This window comes from Bufo bufo, chromosome 4 (assembly GCF_905171765.1).
Source record: "Bufo bufo chromosome 4, aBufBuf1.1, whole genome shotgun sequence".
NCBI lineage: Eukaryota > Metazoa > Chordata > Amphibia > Anura > Bufonidae > Bufo > Bufo bufo.
Window position 1 is genome coordinate 389802787 of NC_053392.1, and position 26453 is coordinate 389829239.

Genomic DNA, 26453 nt, shown 5'->3' on the forward strand with positions numbered 1-26453 from the left:
GGACAGCACATTCTGGCCCCATTGAAAACTAGTAGAAAATTTTGCGGACGTGTGAATGGAAAAGATATCCCTCAAAATAAAAACAAATTAAATTATTAAAGATAAGCAAAAAGCATAGATGTGGTAGGCAATATCAAGTACTCGGCGGCACTAAATCAGGTGCTCGGCAGCACCAAATCAGAAACCATATGTCCTACCACAATCCGAGGGGTTCCAGTGCACATCCATGAATCCTGGAGTGAAAACAAAAAACATCTATCCCTGTGCTAGATGATGATGTGGCATTGAAGAACAGGGTGGGCAAAGAACTGTCCCTGATATTGCCCTACAGGGGGGTGCTATTCTGGCCGTGATAGCCTAACCACAGACCACCCGCCCAGATAAGAGCGACCCCGTCCGGAACCTTACCCTATATAGAAATGGCCCTAGCAAGCTCCTAATCCCTAGGCCCCTGACTTCCAGGTGATCACTATACAGATCTATGTGTTTTTGACTCATTATAAAAGTATATTATAAGTATATCGCACCCCACTGTGTAGCACATCTATACCAGTCCTTAAAAGGACTTTTGTGGCTCTATTAGCTAGCATTTGGTGTCCCTAACAGCCTGTCCCTGCTCCACAAAGCAACCTCTCCCTACACTGGCAAAACACTGAATCTAAAATGGCGGCAAGATCAGGTTTATTTATAAGGTAGGGGTATGTCCATGTGCTGAAACGTCTCAATTGGCTGTCCTGTACCACCTGATGGATGTGTCATGGGTCAAAGTTCTTCACAATGTAAAAGAATATGGCGAGCGCGAATATCTCCATATGTTCGCATGTTCAGCGACTCGCAAACACGCAAAGTTCGCCGCGAAACGACCGCCAGGTGAACCGCAAGGCCATCTCTAGATTTGATTTACCAGCTTCCAGAAAATACTTATTAAAAGGTTCTATATACCTGTTTCCACAAATACTGATAGAGGGGATTGATATATCAGCTTCCACCAAATATTGATTGAGGTCTGCGATACACCGGCTTCCACCAAATAATGATTAAGGGGTTTTATTTACCCGCTTCCAGCAAAAACTAATTAAGGAGCTCTATATACCTGTTTCCACAAAATACTGATAGAGGGGATTGATATAACGGCTTCCACCAAATATTGATTGAGGCCTGCTATATACCTGTTTCCACCAAATATTGATTAAGAGGTTTGATTTACCAGCTTCCAGCAAATACTCATTAAGGGGTTCTATATACCTGTTTCCACAAAATACTGATAGAGGGGATTGATTTACCGGCTTCCACAAAATATTGATTGAGGCCTGCTATATACCTGCTTCCATCAATTATTGATTAAGAGTAGAGTTGAGCGGACACCTGGATGTTTGGGTTTGACAGGTTCGGCCGAACTTCACAAAAAAGTTTGAGTTCGGGACCCGAACTTGACCCCGAACCCCATTGAAGTCAATGGGGACCCGAACTTTTGAGCACTAAAATGGCTGTAAAAATGTCATGGAAAGGGCTAGAGGGCTGCAAATGGCATCAAAATGTGGTTAAGAGCATGGCAAGTGCTCTGCAAACAAAAGTGGATAGGGAAATGACTTTAAATAACATAAAATACGTAAAAAATATATATATAAATCGTGATCTAGGAGGACGAGGTCCATATGGAGTAGGAGATTGAGGAGGATGTGGCGGTGTAGGTAAAAGCGGCGGTGGAGGAGGTAGCCTACACAGTTTTTTGGTTTTAAATTATTATTTTTTTTAAATTAGGGTACACCCCAAAACATTGGGAAATATAACCTGTGATAACCCCCTCCAGTCGTGCTAAACACACGTTCAGATAATACACTGGCTGCAGGGCAGGCCAGCACCTCCAAGGCGTAAAGGGCAAGCTCAGGCCATGTGCCCAATTTGGAGACCCAGAAGTTGCAAGGGGCAGACCCATCAGTCAGTTCGTGTAGGAGTGTGCAAACATACAGCCCCACCATGTCGCACGTCCACGTGATGTTTACCATCCAATTGGATATCTGCTCTATCAACTTTCAATGTTCTTTTCTGCGCCTACCATGGTGATCACGGTTATCGGCGAATCAGGGTTCCACCCCGGAGAGGAAGCGTGAGAAAGAGAGACCACATCCAAGGGAGATCAATGGATGAAATTTAATTGTGATCGAGTGGAAATGTGGGAGAAGCTATTAAAACTGAAGAATTTGGAGGAAATTAGGGGGCGCGCGGCAATTACCCACTCCCGACTCGGGGAGGTAGTGACGATAAATGACAATGCAGGAATCTTAAGATGCCCTGTTATTGGAATGATTAATGAAAAATTATAGGAAATGTCACTGTGGTATTTTGGATTTGGAAACGTTAGCCAGGAAATACCCTGCTGTGGCTTTGTTGACTCTAGATAACTTCTGCCTGATCGCACGTCCCTGTGACGTCCACCATCCATTTGGATATCTTCTCTAACAACTTTCGATGTTCTTTTCTGAGCCTACCATGTTGATCACTGTTATCGGCGAATCAGGGTTCCACGCCGGAGAGGGAGCGTGAGAAAGAGAGACCACATCCAAAGGAAGGTTAATTGTTTCAAATTAAATATGATAGAGGGGAAATATGGGACAAAGTATTAAAGCGCAAATGTGGGACAACTTGTTAAAATTTAAGCATTGAATGAAAGGAGGTGGCTCGCATCAATTAATGAAGAATTAATTAAATTTTATTCCCTGTCAACTATGCAGAGTAGGGGTTTCTATCCGGCAAAATTTCAAAAATGTCACCTGACAATGCAACAGACGATTTTTTTAAATTTATGTTTCTGTCACCTATGCAGAGGTACCCCAGTGACATCCACCATCCATTTGGATATCTTCTCTATCAACTTTCAATGTTCTTTTCTGAGCCTACCATGTTAATCACGGTTATCGGCGAATCAGGGTTCCACGCCGGAGAGGGAGCGTAAGAAAGAGAGACCACATCCAAGGGAGATACAAGTATTAATTTTTTTTGGATCGAGCGGAAATATGGGAAAGTTATTGAGGCGCAAATGTCGGACAAATTATTGAAGCGCAAATGTGGGAAAAATTATTGAAGCACAAATGTGGGACAAATTAGTAAAGTGCAAATGTGGGACAAATTATTGAACCGCATATGTGGGACAAATTAGTAAAGCGCAATTGTGGGAAAAATTATTGAAGCGCAAATGTGGTACAACTTGTTAAAGTTTAAGCATTGAATGAAAGGAGGTGGTGTGCATCAATTAAAGAAGAATTTCAGAAATTTTATTCTCTGTCACCTATGCAGAGCAGGGGTTTATTCTCGTCCAAAATTGTAAAATGTCAACCCAATAATGTAACAGAAAAAATTACAGAAATGTATTAACCTGTCTACTTGGTAGAGCAGGGGTCTATGACAGAAAAAAAAATGTTTATTGTCACCCGAAAATGTAATAGAAAAATTATTGAAATTTATTAAGCTGTCAACTAGGTAAAGGAGGGGTATATTACACCCAAAAATTAGTGAATTTCACCCGAATGTAACTGACAAATTATTTATATTTTTTTACCTGTCTACTAGGTATATAGCAGTGGTACATCACACGCAAAAATTGGTGAATTTCACCCGAAATTAGGGTACACTCCAAAAGAGTGTGAAATATCAAAAATAAAAGAATGAGCAATTCCGCTGCAGTATAACAATCGCTGGCTAAGGCCGGTATACATATCTATTCTGCACAAGGTACGGACAAGTCCTGTGGGATCCATGCCTGAATCATTTTAATGAACGTGAGCTTGTCCACATTAGCTGTGGACAGGCGGCTGCACTTGTCTGTGATGACGCCCCCTGCCGTGCTAAACAAACGTACAGATATTACACTGGCTGGAGGGCAGGCCAGCACCTCCAAGTACGTTGTCCTTGTAACAGTAATCCAGCAACGTGGCCACCCAGTAATCAGCACAAGTTAGAATGTGGGCAAGTCGGCGGTCATTGCGGAGACACTGCAGCATGTAATCGCTCATGTGTGCCAGGCTGCCCAGAGGCAACGAAAAGCTGTCCTCTATGGGAGGTGTATCGTCTGTGCCCTCTGTATCCCCCCAGCCACGCACCAGTGTTGGCCATGAGCTTGTCTGGGTGCCACCCTGCTGTGAACATGGTTCCTCCTCCTCCATCTCCTCATCCTCCACCTCGTCATCCTCCAGAATTGTGCCCTGGCTGGACAATTGTGTACCTGCCGTTTGTGGGTGAAGGAACCCACCTTCGGAGCCACTTGTGAATGACTGGCTGGAGACCCTACGAATTGATCCCTCTTCCTCCTCCTCCTCCTGAGCCACATCCTCTTCCATCATCGCCAGGAGAGTTTTTTCAAGGAGGCATAGAAGTGGGATAGTTACGCTGAGAACGGCGTTATCGGCACTGGTGGAGTACTGGTGGAGTACTGGTGGAGCACTGGTGGAGTACTCAAAACAGCGCAACAAGGAACACAGGTCTCGGAAGGAGGCCCAGTCATTGGTGGTGAAGTGGTGCTGTTCCGCAGAGCGACTCAGCCATGCGTGCTGCAGCTAAAACTCCACTATCCATGTGCAAGGTGGAGTTCCACCTTGTGGGCACGTCGCATATGAGGTGTTGAGCGGGAAGGCCGAAGTTACGCTGCAGCGAGCAGCAGCAGTGCGAGAACGCTGAAAGCGCGCACAGACGGCCCACACTTTATGCAGCAGCTCTGACATATCGGGGTAATTTTTAAGGAATCTCTGCACCACCAAATTCAGCACTTGCGCCAGGCAAGGGATGTGCGTTAAACCGGCTTGTCCCAGAGCTGCTAGGAGATTTTGCCCATTATCGCACACCACCAGGCCGGGCTTGAGGCTCACTGGCACCAACCACTCATCGGTCTGTTGCTCAAGGCCCGTCCACAGCTACTGCACGGTGTGGGGCTTGTCCCCCAAACAGATAAGTTTTAAAACTGCCTGCTGTCGTTTACCCCTGGCTGTGCTGAAGTTGGTGGTGAAGGTGTTACGCTGACCGGATGAGGAGCCGGTAGAGGATGAGGAAGCGGAGTAGGAGGAGGAACGCCCTGTAATCCTCGGTGGTGGAAAAACATGTGCCAAACTGCTATCCTCCTCAGGCCCAGCAACCACTGCATTTTCCCAGTGTGCTGTTAGGGAGATATAACGTCCCTGACCGTGCTTACTGGTCTACGTATCCATAGTTAGGTGGACCTTCCCACAGATGGTGTTGTGCAGGGAAGGGATGGCATGCCTTGAAAAGTAGTGGCGGCTGGGCATGACGTACTGTGGGACAGCCACCGCCATAAGGCTTTTAAAACTCTCAGTCTCCAACAGACAGAATGACAGCATTTCAGAGGACAGTAATTTTGAAATGCTGGCATTCAGGGCCAGGGATCGCGGGTGGGTAGGGGTGGTACCTCCTCTTCCACTCCAGTGTTTGGGAGATGGAGAGCTGAATGCTTCCGTGGGACATTGTGGAGATGTATGGTGACCCAGGTGGTGGTGTTGCTGGCACATCCTCTGTTTGCGGGATGGCAGGTGCCAATGTCACTCCAGAGGTGGATGAAGAGGCCAAGACTGCAGCAGAAGAGGAAGCAGGAGGAGCCAGAGACCTTTCTTGTTTTTTGAGATGTCTACTCCACTGCAGCTCGTGCTTTGCACTTAGATGCCTGGTTGTGCTCAAAATGAGAACGTTTATGCCTCGCTTCAGGCTCTGATTGCACAGCATGCAAACCACTCGTTTCTTGTCGTCAGCACATTGTCTGAAGAACTGCCACGCCAGGGAACTGCTTGGAGCTGGCTTTGGTGTGCTCGGTCCTTTGCTGCGGTGCGCAGTTGCAGGCGTACTGTCTAGGGGACGGACGCTCCGCTTTTGCATCCTGCTCGCTCTTCTGCTGTGCTGGTGGCTCTGTGCGACCACCGCCTCTTCCTCCAAACTACACAGGTCACTCGCATGACCTTGATTCCATGTGGGGTCGAGGACCTCATCGTCCTCCACATTATCTTCCACCCAGTCTTCACCCCTGCCTTCCTTGTCAGTCTGCACACTTTTGAAAGCCCCAGCAGTTGGCACCTGTTTATCGTCATCATCCGAGACGTGCTGCGATGGTCCTCCCATGTACTCATCTTGAAACGTAAGTGGTTGGGCATCGGTGCACTCAATCTCTTCCACTTCTGGGGCAGGGTTGGGTGGATGACACTGTGAAAGCCGGCTAGCAGAGTCATCAAAAAGCAGAAGAGACTGCTGCATGACTTGGGGCTCAGATTACTTGGCTAATTTGCAAGGGGGTGAGTTGAAAAACTGATGGACATCGGCTGCAGGGGCCAACTCTGATCTATCAGCAGGAGACTGGGTGGGAGACAATGTGAAGGAACTGGAGGCACTGTCAGAAACCCAATCTACTATCGCCTGTACTTGTTCTGGCCTCACCATTCGTAGAGCCGCATTAGGCCCGACGAAATACCGCTGAAGGTTCTGTCGCCTACTCGCACCTGAGAAAGGTGTTTCACTTGTGCGTGTAGCTGGCACAGATTGACCACGTCCTCTCCCTGCAACAAGAGTTCCACCAGCAGCACCACAACCGGGGCCACGTCCCTTATTTGATGCTCTCCTCATATTTCTCAAATTTTGGATCTTTTTTTAATAACAGAATAGAACAACAGCATCTAACGCATGTATTTCACACTGACAGATTCAGCAAAGGCTGCAATATTAAGTACTTTGCCCAAAATCTGTGTTTTTTTTAAACCCAGAATATTATTGTTGTATTTCAAGCTTGTATCTCACACTGACAGATGCAGCCAAGGCCGCAAATTTTTTTTTGGCCTAAAGTGGGTGTTTTTTTAATAACAGAATAGAACACCACTATCTTTTCTTTTCAATTTTCTTTTTATTGATTTTATGAAAAGTATAAGGTATAACAGTAGATGTACATTGTATACATAATGAAGAATAAAGATCAGTTTTACAATAGATGTTATGACAATGCACAGCATAAAGACAAATAATACAATTGGTCAGTTCGAGTATTATAAGGTTGAAGTAGGAAACATAAAACGAAGTGAGTGACGGAAGGAGGTATAAATGTATTATTCCAAAGTTGGATAATTCTTTATTCCGTCATTGATGGAAAAGTGGGCAGGGACTGGTAGAGGGGGATAGGAGTAGGGAGGGGGGGATAGAGGGGGGTGGAAGAGAATAAGGAAGGACCTCAATTAAATGGTGTGGATTGTGAACACCATAGGTGTTATTTAAATTAAATCTGTTAATAGTTGTAAAACCGGAGTGGAGGCGCGGCATTTAACCCAACCATCCCAAATCTTAAGAAACCTAGTGTGAGTTCTTAGTTCCCATGCCGAGAGCTCTTCCATGTGAAAAATATGATTAACTTTATGTAGCCACTGTGAGAGGGTGGGAGAACTTGGTTGGTTCCAATGTTGAGGTATCAATAATTTGGCTGCAGCGGTGAGGTGCTGGAAAAGTATTCTTTTCTCTAATGGTACGTTACCTAGGCAAATATTGAGGAAAATGGAGGCCAGAGTTGGGTCTTGTGTTAAGGTGCATATTTCTTTGATTAAGCTGAGTACCTGGGTCCAAAATGGTTTGATTACCGGACATTCCCACCACATGTGGATATATGTGCCTCTTGAGCTCTTACATTTCCAACATGTGTCTGAGTTTAGACAGGTCATCTGCTTAAGTCTCACGGGTGTACGGTACCATCTAGTAACTATCTTATATGAGTTTTCTTGAAGTCGGGTACATCTAGAAATACCATGAGATTTGATGTATATTTGTTTGGTCTCTGCAATGGACCAAGTGGTGTCTAGGTCTTTTTCCCAGTCCCCCAGGTAACCTCTAGTGTATGGATATTTAATTTGTTGTAAGACATTATAAATCTGCGATAGATAAATCTGGGACTTGTGACTTGGGTGAGATATGGTTTTATTAGTGAGCGGACATGAGCCTTATGTAGTGTGTGCATTGGGATGTGGTTGAGTGGGTCATCCAAATGTTCCGGATTAAGAAAGGAATGTAGCTTGATGGATCTGACATCTTCAAACTTTAGGCATGTGTCTTTATATTTCCCCTGATGTAGTTCTGTGATGTCTGTTATCGTCATTAAGGGGGACAGTATGGGACTTAGGGAGTCCATATACTGGTACCATAATGATAGGGTAGATTGTGTAATAACGTTTAGCGTGAGTTGGGAGATAGGTTTATTTTTTTTTTCCAAAGCAATGCTCTGAGGGGAGTTGTAGCAAGTAGGTTTTCTAATGGGAGCCAGAGTTTATTTTCGTCCGTCCTTAGCCAATATACAAACCGGATTCCAAAAAAGTTGGGACACTAAACAAATTGTGAATAAAAACTGAATGCAATGATGTGGAGATGGCAAATGTCAATATTTTATTTGTAATAGAACGTAGATGACAGATCAAACGTTTAATCCGAGTAAATGTATCATTTTAAAGGAAAAATACGTTGATTCCAATTTTCACGGTGTAAACAAATCCCCAAAAAGTTGGGACAAGTAGCAATAAGAGGCTGGAAAAAGTAAATTTGAGCATAACGAAGAGCTGGAAGACCAATTAACATTAATTTGGTCAATTGGCAACATGATTAGGTATAAAAAGAGCTTCTCAGAGTGGCAGTTTCTCTCAGAAGCCAAGATGTGTAGAGGATCACCAATTCCCACAATGTTGCGCAGAAAGATAGTGGAGCAATATCAGAAAGGTGTTACCCAGCGAAAAATTGCAAAGACTTTGCATCTATCATCATCAACTGTGCATAACATCATCTGAAGATTCAGAGAATCTGGAACAATCTCTGTGCGTAAGGGTCAAGGCCGTAAAACCATACTGGATGCCCGTGATCTCCGGGCCCTTAAACGACACTGCACCACAAACAGGAATGCTACTGTAAAGGAAATCACAGAATGGGCTCAGGAATACTTCCAGAAACCATTGTCAGTGAACACAATCCACCGTGCCATCCGCCGTTGCCAGCTGAAACTCTACAGTGCAAAGAAGAAGCCATTTCTAAGCAAGATCCACAAGCTGAGGCGTTTTCACTGGGCCAGGGATCATTTAAAATGGAGTGTGGCAAAATGGAAGACTGTTCTGTGGTCAGACGAGTCACGATTCGAAGTTCTTTTTGGAAATCTGGGACGCCATGTCATCCAGACCAAAGAGGACAAGGACAACCCAAGTTGTTATCAACGCTCAGTTCAGAAGCCTGCATCTCTGATGGTATGGGGTTGCATGAGTGCGTGTGGCATGGGCAGCTTGCATGTCTGGAAAGGCACCATCAATGCAGAAAAATATATTCAGGTTCTAGAACAACATATGCTCCCATCCAGACGTCATCTCTTTCAGGGAAGACCCTGCATTTTTCAACAAGATAATGCCAGACCACATTCTGCATCAATCACAACATCATGGCTGCGTAGGAGAAGGATCCGGGTACTGAAATGGCCAGTCTGCAGTCCAGATCTTTCACCTATAGAGAACATTTGGTGCATCATAAAGAGGAAGGTGCAACAAAGAAGGCCCAAGACGATTGAACAGTTAGAGGCCTGTATTAGACAAGAATGGGAGAGCATTCCTATTTCTAAACTTGAGAAACTGGTCTCCTCGGTCCCCAGACATCTGTTGAGTGTTGTAAGAAGAAGGGGAGATGCCACACAGTGGTGAAAATGGCCTTGTCCCAACTTTTTTGGGATTTGTTGACACCATGAAATTCTGATTCAACATATTTTTCCCTTAAAAATGGTACATTTTCTCAGTTTAAACTTTTGTTCCGTGATTTATGTTCTATTCAGAATAAAATATTAGAAGTTGGCATCTCCACATCATTGCATTCAGTTTTTATTCACGATTTGTATAGTGTCCCAACTTTTTTGGAATCCGGTTTGCACTATCCTGGCAATATGGGTGGCTTCGTAATATAATCTCCAGTCAGGGACCGACATACCTCCCCTTGATTTGTGCTGGGCTGGATTTAATCTAGGTTTTTTGCCGTCCCAAAGGTAGTTGCTAACAATTCTGCGTAAATTACTGAAAAAGGATGCTGGGAGTGGTATCGGAAGAGTCTGAAACAGGTATGTCAGTTTAGGGAGTAGTATCGATTTTATTAGGTTTTTACGACCCATCCAGAACAAAAAAGGTAAGGACCATGAAGATAGTATTTGACTAAAGGTGTTTGGAATCTGGGCGTAGTTGAGTGAATATAGTTCGCTCCATTTGGAACTAATTTTTATACCTAGGTATGTGATATATGATTTTGGCCAATGGAAGGGGTATTGGGATCGCAAGGTTTCCGTTTCTTCCTTACTAATGTTAAATCCTAATGCTTCTGACTTGGAGGCCTTTATTTTGAATTTTGATAACATGCCATATTCCCTTAAGATACATTGCAGCGCTGGTAAGGCGGAAAATGGGTTCGACAAAGTCAATAAGATATCATCTGCATAAGCAGCAGCGGTATGTACATATTTGCCATCGTCAAATTCTTTTATGTCTGGATGGAGTCTAATAGAGGCCAATAGTGGTTCAAGTGAAAGGACAAAAAGGATTGGTGATAGTGGGCAACCCTGTCTTGTTCCATTACATATATGAAAAGGTGCCGAGAGATTTTGGTTTATACGTAGTCTCGCTGAGGGAGTATCGTACATTAGGAATATATCAACAAACTCTTGTGGTAGACCAAAGTGTAGAAGTACCTGTTTCATGTAGGTCCAGTCCACCCTGTGGAAAGCCTTTTCGGCGTCGGTACCCAGCAAGACCAAGGGGATTTTCTTCTGGTTAGCTATTTGCATAATGGAGAGAATTCTCAGGGTGTTATCCTTCCCCTCCCTTCCGGACACAAACCCCACCTGCTCTGGAGAGATCAAAGAGGGAATCAAAGGTTTAAGTCTATTGGCCAGCAAGCTTGCGTAAAGTTTCAGATCTGTGTTTAACAGAGAAATGGGCCTAAAGCTTCCACACTGGGTGGCGTCTTTCCCATCTTTGTGAATTAAGGTAATATAGGCTTCAAGAGCCTGTTTTGGTATGCTAGATCCTGAGAGGTAAGCATTGAATGTATCCGTCAGGTGAGGGAGAAGGACATCCGAGAAGGTATTATAATAGGAGCAGGGGAGAGCATCTGGGCCCGGCGCTTTCTGTTTAGAACACTTTCGCAGGGTGGACTGAACCTCTACCTGTCTGAAGGGTTTCATCAGGTTTGTGTGTGCGCTAGGGTCTAGTTTGGGGAGGGAGGCACGGGATAGAAAATTAGATATTGCCGCAAGAGTATCCTGCGGATTCACCTGTTTCTCTGGGGTGCGCAATTTATATAATGAGGAGTAGAAGTTAATAAATTCTTTTTCGATCTTCCCAGGGTCAGTAGTAGTAATTCCCTTATTATCCTTAATTTCCCTTATAAAAGTGTGGGACTTTCTTCTCTTAATGAGGGACATCATTAGTTTAGATGCCTTATCTCCATGGGCATAGAAAGAATGTTTGACAGACATGTAGAGTTTAGCTGAGTTTTTGTTCAATAGATCTCTAAGCTGTAGTCGGGTTTCTGTGAGCTTTTGGAGGATTGGCACTATATGGGATTGTTTATGGAGTTTTTCAAGGTGGGAGATTTCAGTCTGTAGGGATCTGATTTTTTGTTCTCTCTGTTTTTTGCAATATGTGCCCATGGAGATAAATTCACCTCTAATGGTTGCTTTGTGTGCCTCCCACACTACCGGCATGGAGACTTCTGTATTATTATTCAGCTCAAATTATGAGTTGAGACGGTCTGAAATTGTTTTATGAACCTCTGTGGTAGTAAGGAGAGTTTCATTAAGTCTCCATGGCGGCCGTGTACCTGGGCGACCAGACATTATTATATGGATTCCTAACGGAGAGTGATCCGAGTGTACTCCTGAACCTATTGTAGATGATTGTACATTAGTGAGGGATGATTGCTGAAGGAAAAAGTAGTCAATTCTGTGGTAAGAATTGTGTGGTGCTGAGTACAGAGTGTAATCCTTCACTGAAGGGTGGAGAAAGCGCCACACGTCAGACAAGGATAGTATCTGTAATGATTTCTTAATATGTCTTAGTGCCTTGTATGAAAGGGCGATTCTTCCGGAGGATGTATCTAGGAGCTGATCAAGGGCTACGTTGAAATCGCCACCTATCACTAGGACTCCTTTCGTCATACTGTGTATCAGTGTCGTGGTGTCCCTAATCCATTGGGGTTGCTGTGTTTTGGGGGGTAAAAGGTTCGCCAATGTGACCTGTTTACCATTTAGTAACCCAATGAGTATAAGCAATCTGCCTTCTTTATCTCTGTATGAGCTCTCAAGTTTGAATGTGGTGTGTTTGGAGAAGGCTATGGCCACCCCTCTGGAGTTCTTTGTGGGGGTATGTGAGTGGTGCCATTGGTTATAAAAATGTTTTTGGAATGAGGGGGGTCTTTTCCATGAGGAAGTGGGTTTCCTGTAAGAATAGGATGTCAGCTCGAGATTTTTTCAGAGCTTGGAGCACTTGACTGCGCTTAATCGGAGAATTCAGGCCTCTAACATTATAAGTGATTAAGTGTATGGTAGTCATGGAGGAGGATGGTAAGGTATTACTCGAGTGTCGAAGTTACACCTGAGTGCTGTAGGATAGTAGGATGTGAGGTCCAAGGATTGTGACTTAGAGGGAGGCGGGGAGGGGGGAGGGAACAAGTAAGTGGAACTTGTCTGTGAGAACAATAGATGTAACATCCAGAATGGAGTAAACATGCAAAAATACAGTACAAAACGGAGTAAATCTAGCATATGTACTAATATTGAAAGGCTACAGCCCTGAGGGCGATATCAATTTTAACATAGCTTTGAATGGAATGGGGGATCTTACAAGTCAGAAAAATATAAATCAGGTCGGAAGAAGGTGTCCGAGCCAATTATCTAGGTATGTGGAGTAGTGAGGGGTGAGGGAGAGAGCCGCGACAGTCCCCCAGTGGGTATGGGAGTACCAATGGTCTAGAATATAATTTTTATCAAGTATATGGTGCCACGGCTCTCCCCCCCCCCACCCCGCTCCAATGGTAGAACTATATAAGTAGAAGTGTATTCAACAAAAGGGGCAATTGCAACAAACAGTGAATACATTCAATATATCTACAGAGTAGATTGTACCCAGGGGGTAACAGTGAGTAGACATCACCCAGAATAGGTCAGTTCTCAGGTGGGGTCGACGTCAAGTCGTCTCGGGGTCAGTTTTCCCTGGCGTTTTCTGCTGCGGCTCTTCCTCTCTGCTCCAACAGCTTCCCATGGCGTAGGTGGAGGGACCGTCGGCAGACTGGTAAGGTCTAGTATCGGAGCCCAGTCTGGGATGTCCACGTCTGTGATCTGCAATGATGATAGGATTCCCGCCAGTTCGGAGTGATCTCTCAAAATATATTTTTTTCCTTCAACATTAAAGGAGAGGCCAAACGGGAAAAGCCATCTGTAAGGAATGTTCCTATGACGTAGGATTTCTGTTAACGGACGGAGCATATTCCTTTTAGACAAGGTGACTCTGGCTAGATCTTGATATATTGAAACTTCCGACCCCTCTATTTTGACCATGGGTTTGACTCGAGCGAATTTTAAGATGTCATCTCTCACTCTGGAATTGAATAGGTGACAAATTACGTCTCTCGGTGGTTCTGACCCTTGTGGTTTGGAACGTAGCGCTCTGTGTGCTCTTTCGATGGAGATCTCCAATAAATAGTTGTCTCCTAGAATAGCAGAGAATATTTGTTTGACTGTGTCGGGTAAGGCCTCTGTAGAGATGGATTCTGGGACTCCCTTGAGTCTCAGGTTGTTGCGCCTTGCTCTGTTCTCCTGGTCTTCCATCCAATTGACAATTTTGTTCATGTGTGTCTGGCATGATGAAAAGTTTGCAGAAGTCGCTTCTGTATATGAGACTATTTGTGCTTGCGTAGATTCCAGTTGTTCCACTCTTCCTCCCATAGATTTAATTTCTTGTTTTATATCCTGTAGTTCTTTCACTACTGGTTCAAGTGCTCTTAAAAGGGCCTGCCCCAGGAACGCTCTGGATATGGGTAAGCTTGTGTCATCTTCCTGATCGCTTTCCATCTCTGGGGGGTTGTTGGGTATGGTATCTTTGAGCAAAGAGTCCGTGGATGTGGTTCTTTGTGTATGGGAGATCTTTGTAGGTGGTGCAGGGGGACGTTTCTGCATGTAGGAGTCTAAAGAGCCTGTAAGACACCTATTGGAGGAAGGCCTGGGTTTGCCTGGGCCGATTTTGACCATCACTATTTAGACAGATGACTAAGATTGTCGCCCCTACTGGTGTGAGAGCGTTAAGAATAGCAGGTCAGTGTGAGGAGAATTGTAAGTCCCTCTTATTCTCTTATCCTGTGGCCCTCGATGGCCGCGGCTGTTGATTACATGAGGATTTGCATTATGGTGCCTCTGTTAATCTTCTGAGAAGAGGCTGAAAAAATTGGGCCAAAGACCTTGAAGTCTGTTTGACAAGAAATATTCTCAGTTGGGGGTAGGTGGATATGTCACTGGGATTCTTGTGCCCTTATCTAGTGAAACTGTAAAGTTCCTGTGTCAGGAATGTAAGTGTTGAGACACTCCTGCCTGCCTGTCAGCTCCACTGTTAGAAGCACAGAGTGACAATTTCGCACTTACTTTTGCTGAGTTTTTTCAGTGAGAAGCGAGACCCCTCCAATGATGCGAATATTCTGCGATCAAACTGAGTGTCCTTGTATCAGCAGCTTGTGGTCACTGGGATCGCGATCCGAATGTTTTATGTTCCACTCCGGTACTTGAGTATTGGTCAGCCGTTCACTGTGGCCCAGCGGTTGTTGCGTTGATTAGATCGCCGATTCTTTTATATTCGCAACGCTCTCCCTGTGTCCCTGAGTGTGCACCTCCGTCTTCAGCTTTTAGAGTGGCTCCAATCCAGTGCTTCTGCAGATTTTTCCCTTATGTATTTGAGCGCCTTTCACAGCGGATCGTCTGCGCTCTGGATGTCCAATGTTTTGTGGACCTCTGCAGGCACCACCGAGTCTGCCTGTTTGGATCGTATGTCGGGGATGTCGGTGATTCGGGCGGGTATTCTTCCGCAGAATGCCGCACTCTCCCGATGAGCCTTTAAGTATATCCGGGCTGAATTTAGATCAGAGGATGGTATCTCTCTCAGACAGGCTAGTCTGTAAGTCCGCAGACAATATATAAGCGGCAATTAGCTCGCATAAACAGTCGGGGGTCTGCTTGTGTGCCGCCCGGTACTAACTTTAGTCCGATGCTTTAGGTTGTCCCACAGGCCGCAACTTCAAAATTCGAGGAAACCGCTCCAAATGGTATCTTCAGGTGCGGGTTATGGTTCTGTATCGGGTTCTGTAATTTTTAGCCAACTTGAGTGATTTTTAGCCAGGTTATACCGAAATTAGAGCTAGTTGTGTTCAGAGCTCCACCATTTGCTTCTTAACCGCTCTGCTGCTAGCTCCGCCCCCCCAGAACACCACTGTCTAACGCGTGTATCTCACACTGACAGATGCAGCCAAGGCCGCAAATTTAGTATTTGGCCCAAAATAGGTGTTTTTTTAATAACAGAATAGAACAGCAGTATCTAACATGTGTATCTCACACTGACAGATGTAGCCAAGTCTGCAAATTTTATATTTGGCCCAAAATGGATGTTTTTTTAATAACAGAATAGAACACCACTTTCTAACGTGTGTATCTCACACTGACAGATGCAGCAAAGGCTGCAAAATTAAGTATTCTGCACAAAATTGGTGTTTTTTTTATTACAGAATAGAACAGCAGTATCTAATGCGTGTATCTCACACTGACAGATGCAGCAAAGGCTGCAAATTTAGTATTCGGCCCAAAATGGACTTTTTTTAATAACAGAATAGAACAGCAGTATCTAACGCGTGTATTTCACACTGACAGATGCAGCAAAGGCTGAAAAATTTAGTTTTGTGCCCAAAATAGATGTTTTTTTAAATAACAGAATAGATCAGCAGTATCCAAAAAGGGTGTTTTTTTTAAAACCAAGAAAATTATTTTAGTATTTCAAGCTTGTATTTAACAATGACAGATGCAGCAAACGCTGCAAAATTAGGATTTTGCCCTAAATGGGTGTTTTTTTAAAAACAGAATATGACAGCAGTATCTATTGGTTGTATTTCACACTGACAGATGCAACCAGGGCTTTAAAATTTAGTATTTTGCCCACAAATTGTGTTTTTTAAAACCTAGAAAATTATTGCTGTATTTCAAGCTTAAATTGCACACTGACTATTGCGGCATAGGCCCCAGATGGAGGGTATTGCCAAAAATGGGTGTTTTTTAAAACCCCGAAAATTATTGCAGTATTTCAAGCTTCTATTTGACTGTCACAAATGCACATATGCTGTGCTGGTGCATAGAACTTGCATAAAATGGCCGCCGCCCACCTAACTAACAGACGGATAAAAGTAATTTTTTTGGGTCACTGGGCTCAAGGCAGGGTAAAAAGATTGTGCACTTCACCCACAAAACAAAATCTAGCTAGATCGCTGAGTTAACATGCACTTCAGATTAAAGATTCTGTCCTATTCTCTTCCTCACAGCAGCAGCATCCTATCCCTACACTAGTAACAGCAGAGTGACGTGCAGCGATACGTGACTCCAGCTTATATAGAGGCTGGGTCACATGCTGCACTTGCCAATCACAGCCATGCCATTAGTAGGCATGGCTGTGATGGCTTCTAAGGGCACACAAGTTAAACACTTGTTGATTGGCTGCCCTGCAGCCTTTCAAAAAAGCGCCATTAACTCGCCAAACACGGAACCCGAACTTTTACTGAAAAGTTCGGGTTCGGGTCCGGGGTCCAAAAATCCTAAAGTTTCGGTACGAAACCAAACTTTACAGTTCGGGTACGCTCAACCCTAGTGACCGCCTAATGTACCTCCAGCCACATTATCAATTGTTCTTTTCTGTCCGGTGAATGAATAATTTTTGGTGCCTGTAGTACACTGGCCTGCAGTAAAATTGATATCAAATGACCGTCTAATAAACCTCCAGCCACATAATCACTTGATGGCTTCTGTCCGGTGAATGCCTAATGTTCGGGGCCTGTACTCCCGTGGCCTAAAATAAAAAATTTCTAGGCTCCAGCAGGGCACATTTTTGAGAGTTTCCCTTTACGACACATAAAAATGGCCCCTGATTAAAATACATATTCTTTGTGGGTATTTTTAATTGACCCCCCTCTGGTATGTCACTGTTCATGTTGTGGGATGATTTGTGCACTTCTAGTAAATATTTGGTGGCTGCAAATATGACCTGAAGGTTTTTCAGTTTCTTCTTCCATTGAAGTGAAAAGGGACCCGCCGCAAACTTGCTGTTCACGAACATTTGATCGTGTTCGGCCGATGTTCGTCCATCACTAATGAAGATATACAGAAATAAATATGGGGGGGGGATTTATCAAGTTCTGCATTTCCAGAATTCTGACTTCAAAAAGTCACAAAATAGGGCTTTTGTTGTGGGCATATTCCACTCCAAGCTCCATATAAATACACCTTATTAAAGTGACATCCTATAAATTTCATCTTAAAACCCTGACCTTACTGGAAGTTGAAATGATTATTGTTTCTCAATCAGAATACTGTTTCTCTGGAAAACCTTTCGTCTTTTTTCTTTCTGCAACCTTTTAGCTATGTACATTAGTGTACATTGTTTTATATAAAAAGAGTGAGCATTATTTTGAGTTTAAATTGTACTAAACTGTTTCTTTTTCCATCACTTTATCATGAGAACCTAGAATATGACATATTTTCAGTTGTTTCACACTTGTTTTTTATGTATATAATTCCACATGTGTTAATTCATAGTTTTGATGCCTTCATAGTCATGAAAATAAAGAAAACTCTTTGAATGAGAAGGTGTGTCCAAACTTTTGGTCTGTACTGTACTTGCTTCCACAAAATACTGATTATGGTGTTCGTTATAGCTGCTTCAACCAAATATTAATTGAGGCCTTCGATATACATTCTTCCACAAAATACTGATTAATTGGTTTGATATACCTGCTTCAACCAAATATTGATTGAGGCCTGCGACATACCTGCTTCCACAAAATACTGATTAAAGCGTTTGATATACCTGCTTACACTAAATACTGATTGAGGGCTTCAACATAACTGCAATCACAAAATATTAATCAAGGCGATTGATATACCTGCTTCCACAAAATACAGATTAAGGGGTTTGATATACCTGTTTCCATAAAATAACGATTAAAGTGATCGATATACCTGCTTCCAGAAAATATTGATTAAGGAGTTCGATATACCTTTTTCCACCAAATATTGATTGAGGCCTGCAATATACATGCTTCCACAAAATAACGATTAAAGGGATCGACATACCAGTTTCAAACAAATATTGATTGAGGCCTGCGATATACATGCTTCCACAAAATAACGATTAAAGGGATCGACATACCAGTTTCAAACAAATATTGATTGAAGTTTGTGATATAACTGCTTCCACAAAATACTGATTGAGGACTGCGATATACAGTACAGACCAAAAGTTTGGACACACCTTCTCATTCAAAGAGTTTTCATTATTTTCATGACTATGAAAATTGTAGATTCACACTGAAGGCATCAAAACTATGAATTAACACATGTGGAATTATATACATAACAAACAAGTGTGAAACAACAGAAAATATGTCATATTATAGGTTCTTCAAAGTAGCCACCTTTTGCTTTGATTACTGCTTTGCACACTCTTGGCATTCTCTTGATGAGCTTCAAGAGGTAGTCCCCTGAGATAGTTTTCACTTCACAGGTGTGCCCTGTCAGGTTTAATAAGTGGGATTTCTTGCCTTATAAATGGGGTTGGGACCATCAGTTGCGTTGAGGAGAAGTCAGGTGGATACACAGCTGATAGTCCTACTGAATAGACTGTTAGAATTTGTATTATGGCAAGAAAAAAGCAGCTAATTAAAGAAAAACGAGTGGCCATCATTACTTTAAGAAATGAAGGTCAGTCAGTCAGCCGAAAAATTGGGAAAACTTTGAAAGTAAGGAGAGTGATGGGGTGCTGCGCCAGATGACCTGGCCTCCACAGTCACCGGACCTGAACCCAATCGAGATGGTTTGGGGTGAGCTGGACCTCAGAGTGAAGGCAAAAGGGCCAACAAGTGCTAAGCATCTCTGGGAACTCCTTCAAGACTGTTGGAAGACCATTTGAAGCTCATCAAGAGAATGCCAAGAGTGTGCAAAGCAGTAATCAAAGCAAAAGGTGGCTACTTTGAAGAACCTAGAACATGACATATTTTCACTTGTTTCACACTTGTTTGTTATGTATATAATTCCACATGTGTTAATTCATAGTTTTGATGCCTTCATAGTCATGAAAATAAAGAAAACTTTTTGAATGAGAAGGTGTGTCCAAACTTTTGGTCTGTACTGTATATATATACTAGCTGATGACCCGGCGTTGCTTGGGTATTTATTTATTGCAATTTTATATGAAATGGCTGCCCCTTTAACGGTGACCGCCCATTTAACAGTGACTTTCACAGTGGCCGCCTCTTTAATGGTAACCGCCCCTTTAACAGTGACCCCTTAGTGACCACCCATATGTGTTTTTACGGCGGTCACTAAGGGGCCTTAGGCTGGGCTGCCGCGTTTTTACGGCGGCCCAGTTTAAGCGCTGCACGGCTCCCCCGTGCAGCGGGGAGCGCGGACCTGGCTCTCACATGAGAGCCGGGTCCCTGCTCTAACAGCCCGGAACGGCAGGAGTGCCGATACGGCTGTTTAACCTTTTACATGCCGGGCGCAATGGCGCCCGCTGCATGTAAAGTGGTGACAGAGGGAGCGGACTCCCTCTGTCTCCCATCAGCACCCCGAAAATGCGATCGCGGGGTGCTAATGTGCTGGGAAGCTTACCTTGCTTCCGATCAGGGCCCCGAGCCTTTCTTCCGTTACTTCCAGCAGGCTGTGCCTCTCTGGCGTAGCCTGCTGGTCAATGTTCGAATAGCATTGCTATTGAAATGCAATGCATTATAGAGATATACTGTATATTATAGTCCCCTTGTGGGACTATTAAGTAGTAAAAAAAATAGAAAAAAAATACACATTTATTAAATTAAAAAAATTCCATAAAATAAAAAATATGTTTTTTTTTTCCATTGAAAATAAGCTTTTCAATGAAAAAAATTGCAAAAAGAAAATATCCCCCATATGTTTGGTATTTCCGCGTCCGTAACGACCGGGACTACATAAATATTACATAAATTATCCCCTATGGTGAACGCCGTAAAAAAAAAAAAAAAAAAAAAGACAGAATTTCGAATTTATTCTTAGTTTCCACCGAAAAAAAACTTAATAACAAGCGATCAAAAAGCGGCATTTACTCCAAAATCATACCAATGAAAAATACAAGTCGTCTTTCAAAAATCAAGCCCTCACACAATTCCATATAAAAAAATAAAAAAAAGTTATGGGTCTTGTGAAGTGGCAATGCAAAATTTTTTTTTTTGGTTAATAAAAGGTGTTTTATTGCAAAAAAAGTAGTAAAACGTAAACAAAATTATAAGTATTTAGTATCACTGTAATCGTACTGACCCAGAGAATAAAGATATTATGTTATTTGTACCGAAAAATGAACGCCAAAAAATGTATAATGTAAAAACGCAGTGGCAGTATTGCTATTTTTCCCTATCTCCCTCCCAGAAAGAGTTAATAAAAGTTAATCAGAAAGTTATGTGTACCCCAAAATGGCGCCATTAAAAACTACAACTTGTCCCGTAAAAAACAAGCCCTCATAAAGCTATATAGATGAAAAAATAAAAAAGTTATAGCTCTTGGAACGAGACCATAAAAAAAGGAAGAAAAACGCTTGGTCATAAAGGCCCAAACAGGCTTGGTCACTAAGGGGTTAACTGTGACCGCCCCTTTAACATTGGCTTTCACGGTGGCTGCCCCTTTAACAGTTACTTTCACGGTGACCGCCCCTTTAACAGTGACTTTCACGGTGGCAGCCCCTTTAATGGTGACCGCCTCTTTAACAGTGACTTTCACGGTGGCCGCCTCATTATCAGTGACCACCCTTTTAACAGTGACTTTCACAGTGGCTGCCCCTTTAACATTGACCGCCCCTTAACAGTAACTTTCAGAGTGGCCGCCCCTTAAACAGTGACTGCCCCTTTAACAGTGACTTTCACAGTGGCCGCCTCTTTAATGGTAACCGCCCCTTTAACAGTGACTTTCACAGTGGCCGTCTCTTTAATGGTGACAGCCCCTTTAACGGTGACTTTCACAGTGGCCACCCTTTTAACAGTGACCGCCCTTTTAACAGTGACCGCCCTTTTAACAGTGACTTTCACGGTGGCTGTTTTTTATAGTGGCCAGCTCTTTAACGATGACCGCCCTTTTAACAGTGACTTTCACAGTGGCCGCCCCTTTAACGGTGACTGCCCCTTTAACAGTGACTTTCACGGTGGCTGCCCCTTTAATGGTAACCACCCCTTTAACAGTGACTTTCACAGTGGCCGCCCCTTTAATTGTGACCGCCCCTTTAATAGTGAATTTCACTGTGGGCGCCTCTTTAACGTGACAGCCCTTATAACAGTGACTTTCACGGTGGCCGCCCCTTTAAGGGTGACCGCCCCTTTAACAGTGACTTTCACGGTGACCGCCCCTTTAGCAGTGATTTTCACAGTGGCAGCCCCTTTAATGGTGACCGCCTCTTTAACAGTGACTTTCACGGTGGCCGCCTCTTTATCAGTGACCACCCTTTTAACAGTGACTTTCACAGTGGCTGCTCCTTTAACAGTGACCGCCCCTTAACAGTGACTTTCACAGTGGCCGCCCCTTTAACAGTGATCGCCCTTTTAACAGTGACTTTCACAGTGACCGCCCTTTTAACAGTGACCTGCCCCTTTAACAGTGACCTCCACAGTGCCCACCCCTTTAACAGTGAACGCTACGGTGCCTGCCCTTTTAACAGTAAACTCCACAGTGCCCGCCCCTTTAACATTGAACTCTACAGCGCCCGTCCGTTTAATAGTGGCCCCTGAATATTTCAGGACCTGCGAACTGCTAAAACCTGTGATCAGTTATGGCAACCTGAAGTAGGTCTTGCAAGCTTCTATTGGCTGATAAGGGACATGTAACCGTGTGTATGGCAGTTAGGCCTCTTTCACACGGGCGTCATGGATTTGGGCCAGATAAGATGCGGGTGCGTCACGGGGGGGTGCGTCACGGGAAAATGCACGATTTTTCCACTCGAGCGCAAAACATTTTAATGCTTTTAGCACGCGCGTGAGAAAAATCGGCATGTTTGGTACCCAAACCCAAACTTCTTCACAGAAGTTCAGGTTTGGGTTAGGTGTTGTGTAGATTGTATTATTTTCCCTTATAACATGGTTATAAGGGAAAATAATAGCATTCTTAATACAGAATGCTTGGTAAAATTGGGCTGAAGGGGTTAAAAAATAAATAAATAATTAACTCACCTTAATCCACTTGTTCGCGCAGCCCGGCTTCTCTTCTTTCTTCAGGACCTGGGTAAAGGACCTTTGATGACATCACTACGCTCATCACATGGTCCATTACATGATCCATCACCATTGTGATGGATCATGTGGCGGACCATGTGATGAGCGAAGTGACGTCACCACTGGTCCTTTTCCTACTGCACAGCAAAGATGAAGACAGAAGAGAAGCCGGGCTGCGTAAACAAGTGGATTAAGGTGAGTAAAATATATATATTTTTTTTTTACCCCTCCAGCCCTATTGTACTAAGCATTCTGTATTAAGAATGCTATTATTTTCCCTTATAACCATGTTATAACCAATGGGTCCGGATTCAGTGCGGATGCAATGCGTTCAACTCACGTATTGCACCCGCGCGGAAATCTCGATAGTGTGAAAGAGGCCTTAGGATTTAAGTAAAAGGCTGGCAGGATTCTATTGGCTAATGCAGGTAATTTTTTGGGAATATCTCGGGAACGGTACGTCCTAGAGAGCTGAGACCCCCACAAGATTTCTTTCCAGGTAGCAAGAGATGTGTATACCAAGTGTCGTTGAAATGGATGGTTTTGAGTTTTCGCGGTACATACATACACCATTAACACATACTTCTTTTTTTTTATATATAGATATATATATGCACACATTAATATGTATACATACACACTATTGACCCAGTGTAAACTCACTGTGTCCTTCTCCCTTCCACCCTGCAGCACATGTGCAGACTGTCTGCTGTGTCTGTGCGAAGTGGGATGCTGGAGATACCTTTCCACCCGGGCTCTGCAGGTCACAGTGGTCAGGAGGTCAAAGCAGTAAAGCGCTGCTAACCCTGCGGGGGCCACTCTCTCTGCTGCTGCTAAAACTGTAATGATGACAGGTACATCATGCAGGAGAAGCAGCAGAGTAAATCAGACTAAATGATTTGGCAGGCAACTGCAGGGGAAAGGAAGAAGGGAGCAGTGTACTCAGGTCAGAAAGGGGGCGGGGACATTCAGCCTGGCCGGGCCCCTTCAACTCACGGGCCCCATAGCAACTGTGTAATCTGCCTCTATGGGCGGTATGCCAGTGTACTAACCCTACTTGGATTCATTCAATGCATCACTTCATCTACCAAGCGAATCCAAAGTTTTTGCAATTTGTTTCAGTCGAATCGCACAAAAATGGCACCCAGCGCAATTTTACTGTGAACATCAGTAGGGAAAATGATAGGAAGAAAGAAACTGGAGGAGATCTTGCCCTGATTGTCCCTGAGGCTGACAGCCTGATCAGCCAATTTGGGGCAGAATTCTGGCATGTCATAGTGCTGAGAATGGAATAGAGCACCATTCTGTGTTTCGCTAGCGACCTGTGAGCATGTGTTGTGACTGGGGAGGTGCAAAAAAATACCCATGCCTTGTCATCCACGAGTCAGAATGTGGGTAGTAGTGCAAACAGCAGTAGCAGTATAGCCATCCAGCTAGTAGCAGTAAGAGTTGGCCACAGTTCTCCCAGGCTTCCAATAGGTGTCACATTATTATTAAGGACAAAGAAGATGAGATTGTGGACTGGATGACTGACATTGTCAGTCATCAATAATAGAATGTGTAGCCAGAAAACACTTCTACAAGCTCAGCAATCCGGTTGTGAGCATGCTGAACTCTCACCTGGCTATATTACTGACAGTGAAGTTGCTGTTATACCACTTAGCTGTGGTAATTGCGGTGCAGGTCCATGCCTTCCCAAAAATGTAATCCCGCTATAAAATGTAATTTTATTACAGACACGGAGGCGAGTATTGCTATTCTCTTTCTTTACTAAAATTATAGCAGCAACATACACAGGAAGAGAAAAAAGTGCACTAGTAACCAAGGCAACCAGCCACTCTCCCTGGACTAGCCGGTATAAGAACCAGCTCCACCAAACAGCCCTCCTCTTTCTTTGCTGCTCGCAGGAAGATGAGTATCTGCCACTAAGGTTTAGTTGTGTGAGATATCTAACCATTTGTTTTTTCCCTAAATAGTGTCTGTGGTTGGCGGTACCTTCCCGCTGACTTGCTGTGCCCTCTGTGCGTTATTTCGCCAGGTTGGGTTGCCCTTATTGCGCCAGGTTTGGTCGCCCCGTGCCGTTTTCTCCTGCCTCTTTGTAGTTGCAAGATCGTACCCAGTTTGGTTTCAGGTCAGGTTTCTTGCTCCCTGATAGCGACGGTATCATGTCTGATCCGTCCTTTACCCCTACCCCCCTGGGGACTGTGTTTCTTCCCTAGCCCTTACTGCCCCTCTGTCTGGGACGGTTAGTGCTCCACCCCCCATCAGCATTACTCTTGGCCCTTGTGACACATCATTTTTTCAGAAGGCAGTGGCTGATGCTATTGCTTCGGCTATGGGCTCGGTCTCAGCCACCATCTCCCATACCTTGTCTCAAGCGCTCCTGGCACACTCCAGTGACGCTCAGGGTGTTGCGCAGGGATCACGCTCAGGTCATGCGGCATCCCTTGCAGTTAATGAACCCCTTCAGGATACTCAGGCCTCCATAACCCTTATGACTGGTGACACGTCTCACCCACAGGATAGCGTGCCACGTGCACGCAAAAGAGCCTTACCACGCCAGGCGGATTTGAGAGCGACTCCGACTCAGAAATCGGGTCTAGTGAGGAGGCTCAGGATGAGTACACTCACGATTCAGGGGAAGCCACAGAAACGGAAGGCCCGGGTCCTTCCAACCCCCCGCCTCAAACTGTTCGCCCTTCTTGCGCGCCTGGTGACCACTCCGTTAGTACGGAAGGTGCACTTATGGACCCTTTTGGGGATCCGTTGTTTGACCCAGACGCCTTACACCACCCTAGGTCGGCTGAATGGCTCCCTGCGGACCACGTGTCCAGCTATCTAGAAACTTGGGTCCGCCGCCCGCTTAGCAAAGCGGCTCGTAATAAGCTTAAAGCCGAGTGTCCTAGGCCAATCATCCCCAATAAGGTGTGCGACACCCCTACAGTGGATCCCAAGATGATGCAATTCCTTGCTAAACTAGGCTGGAATCCACGTAAAGGTCTGGATTCCACGTTGAAAGCTTGCCAGGACAAGCTGCTTGATATTTTTGGCACCCTGGCAAAGTTATTTGACCTGGCAGAGTCCGCTAGAGCTGACAATAAACAAGTGGATCCGGAGGAACTCCGGGGTTGCAACGGGCGATTTGTATGGCCGGTAGCGTCAATACCTCTCTGTCAATAGAGAGACGTAAAGCTATCTTGTTTAAAATAGAGCCCAAGCTGGCGAATCTCGCCCTCACCGAACCGGGCAAAGATGCCCAGGGCCTCTTGTTCGGAGACTCTTTTATTAAAGACCTGGGTCGATATGTAGGTGCCTTCACGGCCCTAGATAAGGCGCAATCCTCCATGAGGAGAGTTTTTCAGGGGCGGGTCTCTTCCAGGGCCGGCAGTGTCAGGGGCCGCCTGTCCGGCCGTTCATCCTACCAGGCCCGTACAGGGGGCTGAGGCTCCTTCTCCCAGCCACCTGGTTTCCAGGGATCCTCCTACCAGGACTCACGCCAACAGACCTCTTTCTTCCCTTCCCATTTAAGACCATGGCGTTCCCGAGGTTTCAGAGGCACCCCCGGATCTAGACGCCCGTATGGTAAGATTACCATTTCCTCATGTTTCTTTCAATCCACCTGTAGGGGGCAGACTCTGGCATTTTTTCCCTGCCTGGCAGATCATCACCTCGGACAGTTGGGTCCTCTCCATGGTCAGGGGTTTCCAGATAGAGCTGATAGATTCCCCAGATCACATTCCGCGCCCCCACCCAATAGTTCTTTCCGCGGCAGACCGTGCTTTGGTCCAGGAGGAACTTTCCACCCTGTGCGAGAAAGGGGCCATAGAGATAGCTCCCCCCACTTCCCTGGGGGTGTTAAGCAACATTTTTCTAGTCGAGAAAAAGGGAGGTCAGATGCGTCCGGT